The sequence below is a fragment of the Limulus polyphemus genome, unplaced genomic scaffold (assembly GCF_000517525.1).
Source record: "Limulus polyphemus unplaced genomic scaffold, Limulus_polyphemus-2.1.2 Scaffold16, whole genome shotgun sequence".
NCBI classification, from domain to species: Eukaryota; Metazoa; Arthropoda; class Merostomata; order Xiphosura; family Limulidae; genus Limulus; species Limulus polyphemus.
The window spans coordinates 1,769,648-1,775,560 of NW_013665626.1; the positions used below are offsets into that span (position 1 = coordinate 1,769,648).

The 5,913-nt window shown below is 33.1% G+C and overlaps 1 long non-coding RNA gene across 1 annotated transcript in view; it reads right to left on the reverse strand.

The window, feature by feature from the left end:
* Positions 1-5,913, reverse strand: part of LOC111085349 — a 14,223-nt gene that overhangs the window by 1,084 nt on the left and 7,226 nt on the right. The gene's annotated exons all lie outside the window — the stretch shown is intronic.

Below are 5,913 nucleotides of genomic sequence, written 5' to 3' on the forward strand. Positions count from 1 at the left end.
CCAGTGAATATTGTTGGCAGTAGATGGCGCGATATGCAGAATGTGTCGTAAATTAGGTCTTCAGTAAAAGTTGTTGGTTGTCATGGGTTAATCAACATGACAAATTATTTTAATTCACTTCATTATTTACAAATAATTCACACACAGCGTTTAAAAAAATATAAATTAAAGACACTAGTTTTCCTAAGGATAAATTATAGGATCTATACAGTTAAAAAATAAAAAAGGTTAAAATCACTGCAAGGGAAGAGTTAGTGATTAACATATTTCATCACGCTGCGGCTGCGTTCGTTTGTTATTTGAGCTAAACAGTTGTACTATGTTTCTTTATACCCTGCTAATTTTAATATAAAATTCGATATGAAAACACACGAGATTGCCAGTTCTAAATCTTTCAGTACAACAATTATAGCACCTTATAATATATTTTTCTTGTTTCGTGTTATCAGATTTTAAATATCATTAGGTAAAAAGCCATTTAGGTTTCAAATAAAAACTACCCGTGATCGTCTCATATTTGTGGTTAACTGCTCATGTCATCAAGGTACAAATATTTAAAATGATGTGTGTCTGAACTTTAGATGGTTTGAGAATACTACTATCAAAGTTATTTATTTTGTTGTTAAGCACATAGCTGCACAATGGACGATATATATGCTTTGCCCAACGCAGGTATCGATTTCCCAATTTCAGCGTTATAACCTATCATGCTTACCGCTAAGTTAATATCATAAGTAATAGTTATATTTTTTGTACACTTTAGTATTATAGTATTTCTTATAATTTCAGTTGTCGATGATGTTATTCAGTTTATTGTATATTCCTGTTAAAACTAAATTGTTTTAGCTGAAACGAATAAATATGTTTAACAGTATTTTACTTAGATTTCGCTGATAAGCATGCTAAATACCAATATTTTTCTTATTAAAACCTGCTCCATTTGTTTTTATATTTGAATCTCTTTTCAAGGTGCAAGATGCCTAATAAAAAGTCAACTAATCCATTTTAAGTAACGATGATAATAACATTTAATTATTCATAGCTCCAGATCTTGAAATGACATTTTCCTGTAGGCTAACAAATTGTTTAGCAATAGTATATGTTATGCCCTTTACATTGAAGAATTTAGACTTTGTAAAGGTCTTGGATGGTATGGTTTTTGTTTTGTTTTTCCAGAAGTAACACAGGTTATATTTATGAACCTCCTTAATGAAACTGCTGACTCACTGACTTTCTATGTTGAAGATTTATTTTCTTATTCAAACAAAATAGGCTAGTGTGACTCAGATCTCTTTCTTGTAGCATCGTTTATATATTAATATTACCATGAAGTACAGTGATTCTTCTGCTGATCATTCATGTGTGAAAATACCATTTTAGCTCCAGGACAGCGTGCGTATTTCCGGTTTTATACAATCTTCAAAGAAGTGATCAGGAGTTCCGTCAAAATTTGTAGTCGTTCCGCTGTACCGAGGCTGAGGAATGTAACTTTTCCTCTACCGAGAGAAAATTATACTACTTAACTTTAAGACACACTGTACCAAACCTTGAACGAGTTAGTTTCTGGGTTAGGCTATTCTAAACAATGAAAATTTGAATGACGGTTTGTAAAGTTAATGAAGGCTTTATTCCATAAAAATGTAAACACTTGTATAAAAACAGAACATGTCAAGGAAATAAGATACATTGTTTAAAAAACTTAAACATCATACACACAAAAAAATTTATTTAAAGTCCACAAATAATTGAAATCAGCAGTATGTTTGTCCTCAGACAAGCCATGACACAATATTGTTAGTTGTTTTCAGTTTCTTTGGCAGTAAACAATGGATGCAATTATACACAGCATAGAATAAAAGGGCGCATGACAAGGTCAAGAGGACATCAAGAGGACAATAAAGTGCAATATAGGTTCATAAGCCTTCACAACATCCCGTGATCTGGAAATTATGTAGTAGAAATATAAGTATTTAACGCAATAACGCTTTTTTATCTTTTTTCTTTTGGTTTTGGGTTAAGTTTTAGCCTGGAGCTTTGTATTTAATATTCATTTTTTAAACATAACTCTACAAATATGTGTGACGTGTCATTAAGTTTTACTCAGAAGAAAATTACAATAAAACGGAAGGAAAAAAAATTACAATGTGGTAACTTGTCGATAATTTGTACTTTCAGACTAAAAATGAAACTATGCATTCAGATCATTCCATATGCAAACACAAAACAGAAATTGTAACACCCCAGGCAGTTCACTTGTTTACTGAGTATCAACTGGAAAATATCTTGCATGTAGACCTAGCATGGCCAGGTGGTTAGGGAGCTTGACTAGCAGTCTGAGGGTCGCGGGTTCGAATTCCCGTCCCATCAAACATGCTCGCCCTTTCAGTGGTGGGGGCGTTATAATGTGACCAACAATCCCACTATTCGTTGTTAAAAGAGTAGTCCAAGAGCTGGCGGTGGGTGGTGATGACTAGCTGCCTTCTCTCTAGTCTTTAACTGCTAAATTAAGGACGGCTAGCACAGATAGCCCTTGTGTAACTTTGCGACAAAGTTAAAAAAAAAAAAACAAACAAACATCTTGCATGTAGCTAAATTCTTCAATTCGTTAATTTTCTACGTATTATTTTAAATTTTGCTTTGGAACTCGGGTAGCATGTTTATAAGTGTCCTCTACTGGCTCAATGGTAAGTCTTCTTATCAGGTTTCGATACTCGCGGTGAGCATGGCACAGTTAGCCTATTGAGTAGCTTTGTGCTTAACAAGTTTTGTTTTTTGTGATATGCATTACAAGGTTAACGTCAAAATAAGGCATGATCCGAAATACATTCTCACCCGACGCAACGTTACCTTCGCATACTATCCAGTAGTCCATTTCTACAATATTGGTATAGCATTACCGGAGTATTGAACAGTGCTACAATAGAATACAATTATTCTTAAATTATCTTACTATGGTTGTATACTAGCGTTAAACTCAAAATTATTATTTAAGTAACATGATAATATACATTATTAACTATTCTGGTGATAATTAGATATTCTTTAATATATTCTAAGTTATGAATTTATATATATGGACTCTACTATATTTAAATACTACTTATACAGTAGCCATGTGAACATTATCCTCAACTTTCTATGGTATATGACATGTTTTAGATAAAATGATATTCTTTTTAACCATTCTGTGAATTAGAAGTTTATGAAAATATCGAAACTCTTTGACATTCTATGTTCCCACTTCTGAAAAATTCTCCGAATGTGTTGGTGTTTTAATTTTTGTGTACAAACATACTGTCCCCCCTTTTCTATTACGCTAAATTATAACTTACTGTATTATTACTGTTTGTAAAAGTAAACCTGACGACTCAAAAAGAAAAGGTTAAGATTAAAGTTCGACCTGTTTCTAAGAACTAAACTTGTCTTTTAACCCTTGGTTTATATACATTAGAAATAGGCCTCAATTGATAACATCCTGTTTTCACATTCATGTACGAGAAACATAGCTGTTAATTGGTATTACATGAAGTTCCACATATACTCTTCTACGAATAAACGTATTCTTCAGACGTACTTATACATATGTCTGTTTGTGTATGTTTCTTTGTTGACACACTCAGAAACAGAAAACTTATAACTGCATAGACCTCATTCCTTTGCCTAACTAAAACTGATTCATGAAACTGTTCTATAGTATGTATACGTGAAAAAATTAATAATGGTTCAATTTATTTGTGCTTAGTATTTCGGTGCATAGCTACATAAGGGCTATCTGCGCATAGCAATAACTAATTTTGAACTAATAAACTAGAGGGAAACCAGCTAGTCAACAGCACTCACTTTCAGGTTACTGAACGAATAGTGGGTAGCGCATCCACGGGTTCAAAATCGGACGCGTTTTTGCAGCAACGGGACACGAACCGTGAACCCTGGGATTCACAGTCTGAGCACACTAACAAGTAGGCCACACTTGATCGATGAATAATAGGGCTTAAACCTACGGCAGAATTTCCAAAAAAATTAGATTCTTTCTACTCTCTATTAATCATCGTGTTGTGCAAAAATATTCTGAACAATGCCTTAAAAACCCTTCTACTTTGTCCCATCCCCCGTGACACAGCGGCATATCTACGGACTTGAAACGCTAGAAACTGGGTTTCGATACTCGTGTTAGGAAAAGTACAAATAGCTCTTTGTGTAGCTTTGTGCTTAACTACAAACAAACCCTTCGAGTTTAACCACTCCGTGGACGCGCAGTCAATTTATTGTATTAATTTTCTTTTCTAATTAAGTTCAAATTAATTTGTATTTATCAACTGTTGCAGCATCAGATGTAAACTTAACACAATAAAACATGTGTAAGTCAACTTAATAACACATTTTTATGAAAGTTATGTCATATACAATCTGTGTTATTTTTCATGTACAGAACCAAAATAACACAAATCAGTATCTCGCAATTAAAAATCAAACTCTTGTACAGTAACTTTTTAATATCATTTGTAATTAAACAATAAGTTCTTGATACAACGTGTTTTAATATAATTATTATTATTATTTCTGTTAATCTACCTAGTTTAGGTTAAGTTACAATAACTCTGGATTTCATGACAAAGTACAAATCTCATTATACAACATACCTTGCCCCACAGTGGTACAGTGGTATGTCTGCGGACTTACAACACTAGAATCCGGGTTTCGATACACGTGGAGGGCAGAGCACAGATAGCCCATTGTGTAGCTTTGTGCTTAATTTCAAACAAACAAACAAACAACATACCTTATTAATATCCTATTCCAAGAATCTGTGATATCTATAACATTCCGATAATAAAAAAATAATTACGCAGCACAAATCATGGCGTTTTGTTGTTCTTAATTTATCAATTTTAATATCGTTACAAAAACTAGGAAATGTTTCTTTTAGCAATCGACATAACGCGTTGTAGTTTCTTAGGAATTTCATGACTCAGTCAATGTTGTACACGTGATGATAAATACAAAGACCATCCTGAAAAGCGCGTGCGGTTTTTCCTCGATTAACTTATTTTCCTGCTGGTAATTGTGTTTATAAATTACTGGAATGAACATCGTACACCCACATAAAATATCCCCTATCATTTATTTTCAAAAAACACATATAATTTAATTACTTGGAATAATGTTTTATAATATTTTCTAGTATAACTCGAACAAAATTATCTAAATGTGTACATATCTTGGATATCCTCGACATCAGGATATCAAGGAAATGATCAACCGCCCGGATTTTGTAACTGTTACAACTGGTCTTACAACATTTTCCACAAACTTGAGTTAATCAGGACAGACAAAAGGGCATCTTTTCTTGATTCATTAGAAAAACACTTATAAAATAATATTTTCAGGAGTGTATCCTAAGCGGTATTTCGACTTTCACTAATTGAACTGAAGATGTTATTTGATATAATGTTTCAATACGTGGATATGCGTGACTAACTTTTGTAGATATAGTTAAGATACTGTGTTCATCAGTCTTTGTACTGTTGGACGAGTCATGATTTTGTTACTCGAGGGCTATCTACGCTATTCGTCCCTAATTTTGAAATGATAGACTATAAGGAAGTCAGCTAGCCAACACCACCCATCGCCAACTCTTGGGCTATTCTAATTGAATAGTGGCATTTGACCGTCCCTCTTATAACGCACGCATGCCTCCAAGTGCTGAGTAGAATTTGTTTTTTTCGGCGGTAACGAACTCTGAGGTCCAAATATAATGATTTTGAGAAATTATGTCTTTCAGTATACATAATTTCATTCCCAAGTAACCATTAGCATAAAACTTACTGCAGTTTTGTATCATATTTACCAAACAAACACACATCCAAATAAGAAAAAATCAAAATTTTCGAGAAATAATTATAACACAATTAC